The sequence below is a fragment of the Antechinus flavipes genome, chromosome 4 (assembly GCF_016432865.1).
Source record: "Antechinus flavipes isolate AdamAnt ecotype Samford, QLD, Australia chromosome 4, AdamAnt_v2, whole genome shotgun sequence".
NCBI classification, from domain to species: Eukaryota; Metazoa; Chordata; class Mammalia; order Dasyuromorphia; family Dasyuridae; genus Antechinus; species Antechinus flavipes.
This window is the reverse complement of record NC_067401.1, coordinates 480,894,866-480,906,831: the sequence shown is the minus strand read 5'-3', so window position 1 is coordinate 480,906,831 and position 11,966 is coordinate 480,894,866. Positions and strand designations below refer to the sequence as shown.

The window sequence follows — 11,966 nt, the reverse complement described above, 5'->3', positions numbered from 1 at the left end:
GTTAGAGCCTCCTGAATCCTTTGTCAATTCTTGATTCCCAAGTCTCTTCCCGGCCACTGGGAGCTTTCTCTCCTCCCTCTAGTAGGACTTTTCCAACCTCCCGGGAAATGCATATAGGAACTAAATATCCTGAATGATCCAGGAGCTACAGGGACTCAACCCTTCTGTCATCCCCTACTCTTCTTATGTGGACAGCAAGTCTCTTTTTTTAAATAACTTTTTATTGACAGAACCCATGCCAGGGTAATTTTTTTACAACATTATTCCTTGCATTCACTTCTGTTCCGATTTTTCCCCTCCCTCCTTCCCCCCCTCCCCCAGATGGCAAGCAGTCCTTTACATGTTAAATAGTTAGAGTATATCCTAGATACAATATATGTGTGCAGAACCGAACAGTTCTCTTGTTGCACAGGGAGAATTGGATTCAGAAGGTAGAAATAACCCGGGAAGAAAAACAAAAATGCCATAGTTTACATTTCCCAGTATCCTTTCTTTGAGTGTAGCTGCTTCTGCCCATCTTTGATCAATTGGAACTGAATTAGTTCTCTTTATCCAAGAGATTCACTTCCATCAGAATACATCCTCAAACAGTATCATTGTTGAGGTATATAATGATCTCCTGGTTCTGCTCATTTCACTCAGCATCAGTTCATGTAAGTCTCGCCAGTCCTCTCTGTATTCATCCTGCTGGTCATTCCTTACAGAACAATAATATTCCATAACATTCATATGCCACAATTTATTCAGCCATTCTCCAATTGATGGGCATCCATTCATTTTCCAGTTTCTAGCCACTACAAACAGGGTTGCCACAAACATTTTGGCACCTACAGGTCCCTTTCCTTTCTTTAGTGTCTCTTTGGGGTATAAGCCCAGTAGAAACACTGCTGGGTCAAAGGGTATGCACAGTTTGATAACTTTTTGAGCATAGTTCCAAATTGGTGGACTCTAGGAGTCTAGAGAAGTCTCTAAGAGATTCCTAGGACTGAGGAAAGAGAGAATTGGACGCCCTTCCCAACATCACAGCTAAAACCCTTCTGAAGAGTGGGTCGAAGGTGAGCTCACTGTCAAAAGCTGACTGGCATGGCCCCTCTGCCCAACAGACCCCAAATCTGGAGGCTGGCTGCCCCACAGGAGCTGGGGGCCTGGCCATGCCCTACCCCTCCGCTGTCCTTTTATTTTTTCTCCTGGGAAAGCTCACAGTGCATCTTGCCTCCCAAGAATCTCCGTAGTCTTCCTCTCTCCCATAGGCTTCGGGTCTACAATAAGGGAACTGAGCTATCTGGGCAGGAAAAACCCTGGTTGGGGAAGGGGAGACATGGGAAGCCTGATGAAAGCAGGTGCAGGATTTCTGAATTGAACGCCATCAGCAAACATTGAGCATCCACTGTGTGTCGGACACTTATCTCCACTCAGGACATAAAGAAAGGCAAAACCCAAAAGCTGCTCTTGAGTTCACAGTCCAGTGAGGGGAGAAATCAGGTGAACCACTGTCCTATATAACATAAGGATCTCTACCATTTCCATAGTTAATATTATTTGTTATATTGTTATCATTGGAATCACATGTGGTTACTCTATAACTATATAGTTATATCACTACATATTTCTATGACTTACTATGTGCCAGCCACTGTTAAGTGATGAGATTGATGTAGGCAATTGGCACCAAATATTGAGGTTTGACACCAAATATTGGGGTTCCGTCGTGTGACGAATTTCCAATGGCCATTCTCTTTGGCAAAAGGGTTGGTTTATCTGTGAGAAGAGATACGATAGATCCCAGGAATGGTAAGTGTGGAATAGGTTTGGAAGAACATAGCAAGGAAATGACAAGTTCCCCAGTGGAATCCACAACCAGGAGAAAGGGAAGACACCATGACGTGGTGCCATTAACTGGCTTGATTTAGCACCCGAAAAGTCAGCTAGCTCTAATAAGGAGACACCATGAGCAGGGGGAGGGATGGGCAAGGAGAAACCCCGTGGGGCGTGAGGAAAGGGATGAGAGGAAAGGGGCAGGATGCTGAGGTGGGCTAACCCAAAAGGGACTCGGTGACTATGGCGTTGGCCGTGGGCAGAGTTCTAGGGGAAATCTTACCTCTGGAGTTTACCATAACCTGGCGTTTTATTGGATGCCATTGGTGGGATGATCCCAGCCCTGCACGGGGTGGGACTGTAAGGTTGAGCTGATCCCCATCTGCCATTCCCCGCTTGCCTCAGGGAGAAATCTTCTCTGTACTTGGGGCTTTCTCCGCCACTGATTGGCCCAGGATCTCATCATTAAGCACTTCACTATGTTCTCATGTGAGCTTTAACACAAGCTAGGAGATCCATGGGGGCTATTATCCCTGTTTTATAGCTGAGGAAACAGAAGTCAAATGACCCACCTAAGCTCCTGCAGCTAGTAAGTGGTCACTCTAGTGATCCTTTCTTTCTCCAAGGGACCATGACATCAGGGAGGAGATCCCATGCCGTGCAAGGGAATTGGGTCTGAGGGAGGGAGGGCTGGGCAAGGTCACCTGCCTCACTTTCAAGTTGACGGGAGATGGCCCCAGAGGCAGGGGGAGACCTTGGCCTTTCTAAGCTAAGGTTTTTTATGGGTTTCAGTTTGATGGAGGCAACACCCATTCAGTAATTCAGGTTGGGTCCCAATTAAGGCAAAGAATGACCTCTTTCACCTAGTCAAAAAAAAAAAAAAACCTAAATAAAGAAAGAAATCTGGGAAGGGAAGACCCTCAGGGTTTCTGGACACTTGCTATTTCATCCACTCAGGGTCAGTCTAGACCCCCAAACAGGCTTGGCTGATAATGCTGAAATAAAGAGTAGAAGGAAGGTGCTACTAGCAGGGAAGGGGAAGGCAGGTAGCGGGAGAATAACTCAGAAAAGGCTTCCTGGCCAAAGCTGGACTTTACCCGAGACTTGAAGAAAGCCAGAGAAGATAGGACACAGAGACAGGGAGGGAAGGCATTCTAGGCGTGGGGCACAGCCAGGATAAAGGCCTGGAGGTGGGAGATGCAGTGTCTGTTTAGGAGTGGCAAAGATCACGGAGTATACAAGTGTGGGGATGTCGGAGTGGGTGGAAGCTTAAAGTGCAAGAAAATTGGCAAGAGACAGAAGAAACGCTCTCCTCCCTGAGGAAGCCTGGAAAGATTTTCTTAGTAGGCACAATTTGGACGTAGCAAAGACGGTCCATTTCCTATCCTGAAGGCCAGTCACTCCTCTGATTCTGCATTAATTGGGTGTTTCAGAAGCTACCGAGTGCGGATCTCCCATTACATGCCACAAACAGCTCCTATTCTGCTTCTCCACGCTTGGCCACCCGGGCCAATCCCCGCTGTCCTGCAGCTTATTATACTCTTTAGGGAAAAGACCACACCTGAAGGAACCAAAGAAGGGGGAGGGGCAAAGTCCAGAGGCTTCCTTTTCAATCTACCCCCCCCCCCCCCATTATTAGATTCTTTCATTCCCTGTTCCAGGCCCCAGCCTCCCATTTCTCAGGTTTCTGTTTGCTAATTTAAGCTTCATTTCTCTATTTCTCCAAATCAGTTTTCATAAGTCTGTGGAAACACAATCCCGTCCAGTTCCCATAAGAAGAGGCCAGGCTATGAAAGCTTTAAAAGCCGGAGGATTTCACATCTGACCCCGGAAGTGACTGAGAGTCGCTGCCGCTTGTTCGGGAAGAGGGATGTGTCGCACTTGCCCCAAAGAAGGATCCGTTGGAAAGCTGAAGGGAGGAGGGAGGAGGAGGGAGGGACTGGAGGCAAGCAGATCCATCTAGTCCAGGCTCCAGGGATGAGGGCCCGCACTGGGGGGGGGGGGGGGGCTCAGAATGTTGTTCAATCAGATTTTAGCCTCTGTAAGTCTCTGAGCAAGATCTCCCACTCTAGTTGATGTCTGTAGCAGAAAAGGAGAAGACCTTGTCCTGATTCAATAATTTGTTATCGATACAAGAGAGAAATAATTATTTCTCTCAAAGAGAAGATAGAGTCCTGGGGTGGGGGTGGGGGGCAAGCCACAGTTAGCGGGTGTGACTTGGGTGAAGATCCAGCAAAGAACCTGTGGTAAGAAACAAAATATCTGGGGGCAGCTAGGGGGCGCAGTGCACCCGCCCTGAAGTCAGGAGGACCTGAGTTCAAATTCGACCTCAGACACTTAATACTTCCTGACTGTGTGGCCCTGGGCAAGTCACTCAACCCCAATTGCCTCAGCAAAAAAAAAAAAAGAAAAGAAAAGAAAGAAAGAAAAAAAAAAAAAAAGAAAAGAAACAAGCAAAATACCTTACCAAGAACTTCACAGATGAATGCAGAAAATTCCCCCAAGAACGGTGTCTAGGTGAGTGGACACACCTTTGAAACTCCAAAGGCCGCATTTTATTTCCTCTCCTGAGGCACAAGTCCCTCCCCGATTCCCCATTAATTGGATGTTACAGAAGACACACGACCTGAATCTCCATCCCTCATTTGTATAGTCTGCTCCCAAGGAGCTTCCATTTTAGGGAAGGGCTAAAGGCAAAGGACAAAGGATTCTTTTCAAATCTCAGGTCACCATCTGCCGTCAAAGCCCATCCCTGCCTCCAGGTTGTTGCCATTCTTCAGGGGGAAGATAAGCTGGGTGATTTCCCATGTCCCCGTGGGTCTCGGCCTTCCAACTGAAGCATCATTTCTCCAGTTTGGTTTTCATAACTGGCAACCAAACGCCCGCCCCTTTCTCAGACTGGGAAGCAGAAAGAGGAAGAGCACCAGGACGGGATGGCAGAATTAGTCATCCCTCTCTGCCTCTCTCCAGCCCTGGAAAGGGTCCGTCACCATCCGGGGCTCCTCTTTCTCTCCAGGAACTGTGCAAGAGCAAGAGCAAGGGGCTCACTTCCAGAGAGAGGCCGAGGCAGTTCACAACTGTGGCTGTGGGGGAAGCCATCAAATACCCCTGAACCGCAGCAGAGCAGAAGGGCTCCCAGCAGGGCAAAGCACTATGGGAAGAGCTGGACAGCAAGGCTGCGTGGACGAGGTGACTTTGAAACTGTCTCAGAGGAGTTCCAGGAGAGGGGGAAAAGTTGATTTATCTCTCAGGATGTATAAGCACCTGTTATAAGCCAGGAACTGTGCTGAGTGCTTGGGTAACAAAGAAACTCAAAAGGCAGTCCCTACTCTCTAGGAACTTAGGCTCTAATGGGAAAGACCACACGCAAACTCTCCTGCTCTCAGTCTCCTTTGTCTTTGTCTCTGTCTCTGTCTTTGCTCTCTTCCCACCATTATCCCTCCCTTCATCTCTTTTTATCTCCACACCCTCCTCTCTCGGTTTCTGTCTCTGTCACTGTCTGTCTGTCTGTGTCTGTCTCTGTATCCCTCCTTTCCATCTCTTCTTCCATTCTTCCCTCCCTCCTTCTCTCTCTCTCTCTCTCTCTCTCTCTCTCTCTCTCTCTCTCTCTCTCTCTCTCTCTTTCTCTCTCACACACACACACATTGCAGGTAGGGAGAGAACACTAGAACAACAATTTGATATAATGGCATAGTTGTGTTCAAAGTAACTCCAAAACAGGACACAAGATCAGAATGCCTGAAATCAGCATTTCTAGAGTAATCAGGAATAGTCTCATAGAGAAGGAATTGAATATTAAAGAAGATTGGGGAAAAACCCCTTCTTGTTGAAGGTGGTATTTTAGCTTTGACTTCAAAGAAAGTGGAAATAGAAGGGAAAACATTTCAGGCACAAGGGACAGCATTCATGTTAAAGCAAAGGCTTGGAGGAGAGAACATTTTTTTTTTTTCCCAGAGGCTATTGGGGTTAGGTGACTTGCCCAGGGTCACATAACCAGGAAGTGTTAAGTGTCTGAGGTTAGATTTGAACTCAGATCCTCCTGACTTCAGGGGTGGTACTCTACCCACTGCACCACCTGGCTGCCCAAGAGAACATGTAATTTTTGTTCAGGCATGCAGAAGATGACGAACAGCATGGCCTTCCCCATCTCTTTCCCTAGGACCTGGGATCAGAGCTCTTCCTGCTGGAAGGCTCTCTCCACTGCTCTTCAGCCACTAGGCTCCTGTCAGGGATGTGAGGGCCAGATTAGGGAGGAGAGAACAAACACCATCCCTATACTTCCTTGACCCCATTGTGATCCCACAAGAGATGCTGAAGTGAGATGTCTGAGTGCTTCCTCATGAGCACAGTCTCCCTTAAATTGGAACACTGAAGCTAAGGTTTTTCCCCAAGTCTCATTCACGTGACGAGAGGCAGCATAACCTAGTAACTAGAAAGTCAGTCTCAAAGCCAAAAAAACCTGGTTTCGAGACTAGCCTATCAACAAGATGACCCTGAGCTGGTCAATTAACTCTTCAGTGCTGAGGATGATGCTCAAAGACTCTTTAGATTTGCAGAAAAGTTGCCCAGCTGCTTTGGTAGAATGAGTTTCCTGACTTGAAAATTTTTCATATCAATAAAATCACAAGTATTGTCCTTATCCCAACTCCTCCAATGGCCAATGCCATTGTTGAGGTTTGAAAGGAGATCCCAAAAGTTTGGGATCACTGACTGGTGTCGCAAGGTGTCTCAGAACTTGCAGGCTTAATTTGGAACTATGTTCATCAAGTTATCAAACTGTGCACACCCTTTGACCCAGCAGTGTTTCTATTGGGCTTATATCCCAAAGAGATCTTAAAGGAAGAGACTCAATGTGTGCAAAAATGCCTGCAGCAGTCCTTTGTATAGTGGTAAGAAACTGGAAACTGAGTGGAGGCCCATCAGTTGGAGAATGGTTGAATAAGTTATGGTATATGAATCTTATGGAATATTATTGTGTAGTAAGAAATGATCAGGAAGATGATTTTAGAAAGGCCTGGAGAGACTTACATGAAGTGATGCTGAGTGAAGTGAGCAGAACCAGGAGATCATTGTATCCAACAACATCAATGTTATATGACGATCAATTCTGATGGACGTTATTCTTTCCAACCATGAGAAGATTGATGTCAGTTTCAATGATCTTGTGATGAAGAAAACCATCTACAGCCAGAGAGAAGACTGTAGGAAAGAATGGGGATCACAACATAGCATTCTCCCTCTTTTTGATGTTGTTTGACTGCATTTTGTTTTCTTACTCATTTACTGTCTTTTTTTATCTGATTTCTCTTGTAACAAGAGAATCGTATAAATATGTTTATACATATTAGATTTAACATATATTTTAACATATATTGGATTGATCGCCATCTGAGGAAAGGGTCGGGGGAAGGAAGAGAAAATCTGAAACACAAGGCTATACAAAGGTCAATGTCAAATTATCCATGCATATATTCTGAAAATAAAAAGCTTTATAAAATTAAATTAAATTTTTTAAAAAAGAAAAAAGTCATAAGACTTCAAAAAAAAAAAGAATTTGCAAGCTTGAACCCATCTCTAAGATAAGGGGCAAAATTTATTGGAACTGTAATGCCAATTGAAGTGGGTTAAGTTTCAAAAGCATTTAGCAAAGAACTAGGAGCAAGAAAACAATTTAATAGGAAAAAACTGAGAGAGCTGGTTCTTCATGTCACCGATATGCTCAAAGATAGAACTGAGGAGTAGTCAGGTATGTGCCTCACCATTTGCCTTTATCACTAACCAAACTAGCATTCTAGATAACAAACTAGATTGTTATCTGGTAGTCAGTAAATTTTCTACATACTACAGCATTCCTAACGCCAGGAGACTTTAGGATCATCGACTGTTGTGATACAGGAGTCATCTTCCAATGGCTGCTGGAGGTCTAACTCGGACCTATAGGATGGATCTCTTCATGTGAGAGGATGATGATGATGATACAAGGAGACTGAGAGGCAGGTACATTCTCTGACCTCTCTCCTCTTACCTCTTGCCTCCAATTTATTTCATTCCCAGTCTACAAGGAGCATCTGCGAAGGCTGCTTTGCCACTTCTTCACAGCTGTGAAGGTTCTCAGAGAACTGACCTGTCCTTTCACTTAGGCATGGTCCTTAACAATTGACAAACAGATTTTTAGAACAATAGTTTGGGGGCCTCAAGATTACTGCTATATTTCTCCTAGAAGCCACAACCTCAGGATTACTTCTATATTTCTCCTAGAAGCCACAACTTATCACCATCACCTCTTTTTCTTTTCTAAATCTTTTCTAATCACTTGGTTCTTCTGAAATCCCAGGCAAGACAGAATGGCCACCTCCTGCTCCCCTACTCGTTGGAATTGCAAGCCCCTATCTGCTGAGCTCCATCCTGCTCTGCACCCTCCTCCACTGTGCCATCAAGAACAAACAAGGCTAAAGTGCTATGGAATACCTGCAGTGATGGCTAAGTTTGGAAAGAAAAGAGGAAAATCCGGGTTTTTTAAGTTTTCTAGAGTTCTTTATTTTTTCCCTTGTTTTTTAGTGGTGTTGCCTCTGGTAATTTGCACTCCAGTTAACAACAGAAATATCAGAACATCAGTAGCAGACATCTACAGTCAAGATGAGTAAAATGACTAAAATCCTCATGGAGGATGTTGTAGATCCTTTACAGACTACGTTCTTCCCTACCTCGGTCATTCTCTATCTACCTGGGGAGACCTGATGTGGGTTTTGCAATATCTGTGTATCTGATTAAGTTCTATGGAAATAACCTGCTCTTAATTGCTGGTAGCAGGCCCTGTCCTGGTCCTGGGAGTCATCACTGGAGATAAGATAGACAATAAAGCAAGGCTTAAAGTGGCCCAGACTTCTTTGGACATTCAATCCATATGCCATCCTAATGATGGTCTTCTTACATAAAGCTGATCTACAACGGATGGGTTTTTATTTTTGTTATATCCTCATCACCATTGTTGCAAATATTACAAATTTGGCCAGCACTGCAATTGTGATTACAACTCAGAGAGAGTGGACTATTGATGTTATAGGGGATAACAAGCAAATTAGCAGATATGAATTCTATGATATAAAGAATTGATCAGTTAACTCATATTCTGGCTTCTATGGCTGTTGATAAGATAATGATATTTGACTCTCCAGTGATTGGCTGTGAGTTCATTTCTGGATGGAATTTGGGGTCCATGTGTGGAGTACTTTTTACTTTGGAAAGCCGACCAGAAAAACTTAGCTCTGGCTTTGAAAGCTTCTCCCAAAGCAAATGAAACAAAACTGAAACAACTGAATTTATAGAAAGATACGGAGTCAAAAGCTCAGGAAGAATCCCATCTGATGGGTGAAAAAGGTCCCAAGAAGCAGGAGTGAGAGAATGAAAAAAAAAAAAAAAAAAGCCTGCTTTGCTTCCCAGATAGCAGTCTTTCTATACTTTTTGTGAGGAATGGATCTTATTCTATAAATAACCAGTATTTTTTTAAATTAAAGCTTTTTATTTTCAAAACATATGCATGGATAATTTTCAACATTCACCCTTGTAAAATTTGTTCCAAATTTTCCCCCTCCCTTCCCCTTCCCCTAGATGGCAAGCAATCCAATTGATATAAGTTAAACGTACACTTCTTCTACACATATTTCCACAAATATCATGTCACATAAAAAAAATCAGATTAAAAAGAAAAAAAGCAAGAAAGCAAACAAAATGCAAGCAAACAACAATAAAAAGAGTGAAAATACTATGCTGTGATCCACACTCAGTTCCCATAATCTTCTCTCTGGGTACAGATGGCTTTCTTCATCACTAGACCATTGGAACTGACCTGAATCATCTCATTGTTGAAGAGAGCCATGTTGATCAGAACTGATCATTGTATGATCTTGTTACTGTGTGCGATGATTTCCTGGTTCTGCTCATCTCACTCAGCATCAGTTCCTGTGAGTCTCTCCAGGCCTCTCTGAAATCATCCTGCTGCTCATTTCTTACAGAACAATAATATTCCATAACATTTATATACCATAACTCATTCAGCCATTCTCCAATTGATGGGCATCCACTCAGTTTCCAGTTTCTGTCCACTACAAAAAGGGCTGCCACAAACACTTTTGCACATACAGGTCCCTTTCCCTTCTTTAGAATCTTTTTGGGATGTAAGCCCAGTAGAGATACTTCTGGATCAAAGGGTATGCAGAGTTTGACAGCCCTTTGGGCACGGTTCCAAATTGCTCTCCAGAATGAACAACCAGTATTTCTTGCCTGACTCTTTTCTCTATAGCAGGACTTCCTAAACTTTTTCCACTTGTGACCCTTCTTCACCCAAGAAATTTTTATGTGACTCTAAGTATATGGGTATATAAAATTGGTTTACAAATCAAACATCTAGTGATAATAAACCACAATTTCACATACCCTCCCCCATATTCACTTATGAGACTCCATATGAGATTAAGAACTACAATGATGACTGTCCTGGACTCTGACCGTACCCTTACTGGCTATACTCTCAGCCAGGGTCTAGGTAGCTTAGTGTTCAAGTCTTCTCATCGCAGTCCCAGCCATCACCTGTATGATGGGAACAGTGGCTTTCACCAGACTACTTTGTGCTCTCTGTTTTCTGAAGTCCTTTACACACAGGAGCTTCTCCCTTTGAAGATATTCATACTAGATTAATTCAGAGTAAGGAATTGTCCCCAGTAGTATCTACGAAAAGATTTGAAACTGGAATTTACCAAATTTAGCAAATGAATCTATCCTATTAAGGGCTACGCAGAGATGAGTCTGAAGCCTTTTAATCTTTATCAGTCTCCTGTTTTCAGAGGGTCGCTGCTGCTAGAATTGGTCTTTGGCTCTTTGCTTTGACTATGACAGTTGCTACAAGAAAACATACTAGAGTCAGAACTAGACATTATGCATGGCGTGCAGAACTCTGGATTGTCTTTCAGATCTTGTACATTAATCAAGGCCCTTTTGACCCCAATCCTGAAGCTCTGGGGTTATTTGTGTTGATTTTAGTCTCTTTTGTGGGGATGGGTCATGTGATGTATTTTGGAACACTTGGAAATCAGTTCTTCATTGTCTTGCTACAAAAACAGTCTCCAATTGAAGCTGAAAGTAACTGTCTGTTGTGTAACATAGTTAATTGTTGTTATCTCTGTTACTGAATTGTAGCACAGGTCCTTACTTTAGATAAAATGTTTCTCTTGTGTTTTTGACAATTATCCCTTAAGGGGAAGCTTCAAAGAAAACAAAGATATGGGCAAGTATCAATTGAGGAATCCCCTTCAAATCTAAGCATTAAATGACTGAAAGATGGGGAATCTGTTGGTAATGGCGATGTTCTGCCTTTGCTCTAAGGGCAGAGATAATCTAGAATGCAGAAGTGATGTTTATGCTTTAACATGGCTACTTTTTGATAGATGTCCATTGTCTAATCATCTATTCGTTCCAAAATTCAGACGTATTGTTTGTCCCCTAAAATGGACGTTGTACTCATTCTTTTCAAGGCTAGCCTCATGTTTCCTGAATCTTATCCTCTCATTTAAATATAGTTATTAAAATAATTTCTCTTCCAACTCTGAAAATTGCAGTTTGTTAAACTGGTTTCAGTCTTATCCTATTGATGGACTGAGAAGTTGAGAGATATGGAAATTTTAGACACTCATTTCATTGAACTTAGGAGAGCACATTTATTTTTATTACTACTGTATGGTACAGAGTAGAAAAAAGATATTACACATATGTAACACTTCGTATAATGAACTAGCATATAAGTGACAAATGTAGTTATATATTATAACCATCTTTACATAAAGATGCAAGACAGGCTGAGCGTATTCTTCCTATTGCTATAACTGGATTATATAAACTAGGAGTTAAAAATGAGTTTGAGCATTTCCTGTCACTGAATAAGATCAGCTCTATACTCTTAGACTAAGTGAGTCTTAAATCTGTTGAGTTTAAGGTAAAATATGAAGAATAAATTGGCAAAGTTTTTGTTTTATAAACCATCTAACAAGCAGGCTTTCGAAAATTATATCTATGCCCTTTTGTAACCAGAAGTTTTTTTTTTTTTTAAGTTGTATAGTAAGAAAGGGTTCATAAATGTGCTCCATCTAAATGTCTTTGGG

The 11,966-nt window shown here is 42.9% G+C and overlaps 1 pseudogene; it reads left to right on the top strand.

The window, feature by feature from the left end:
• Window positions 1-5,927: 5,927 nt before the first annotated feature.
• LOC127561689 (solute carrier family 40 member 1-like) lies at window positions 5,928-9,259 on the top strand (annotated as a pseudogene).
• Window positions 9,260-11,966: the final 2,707 nt, after the last annotated feature.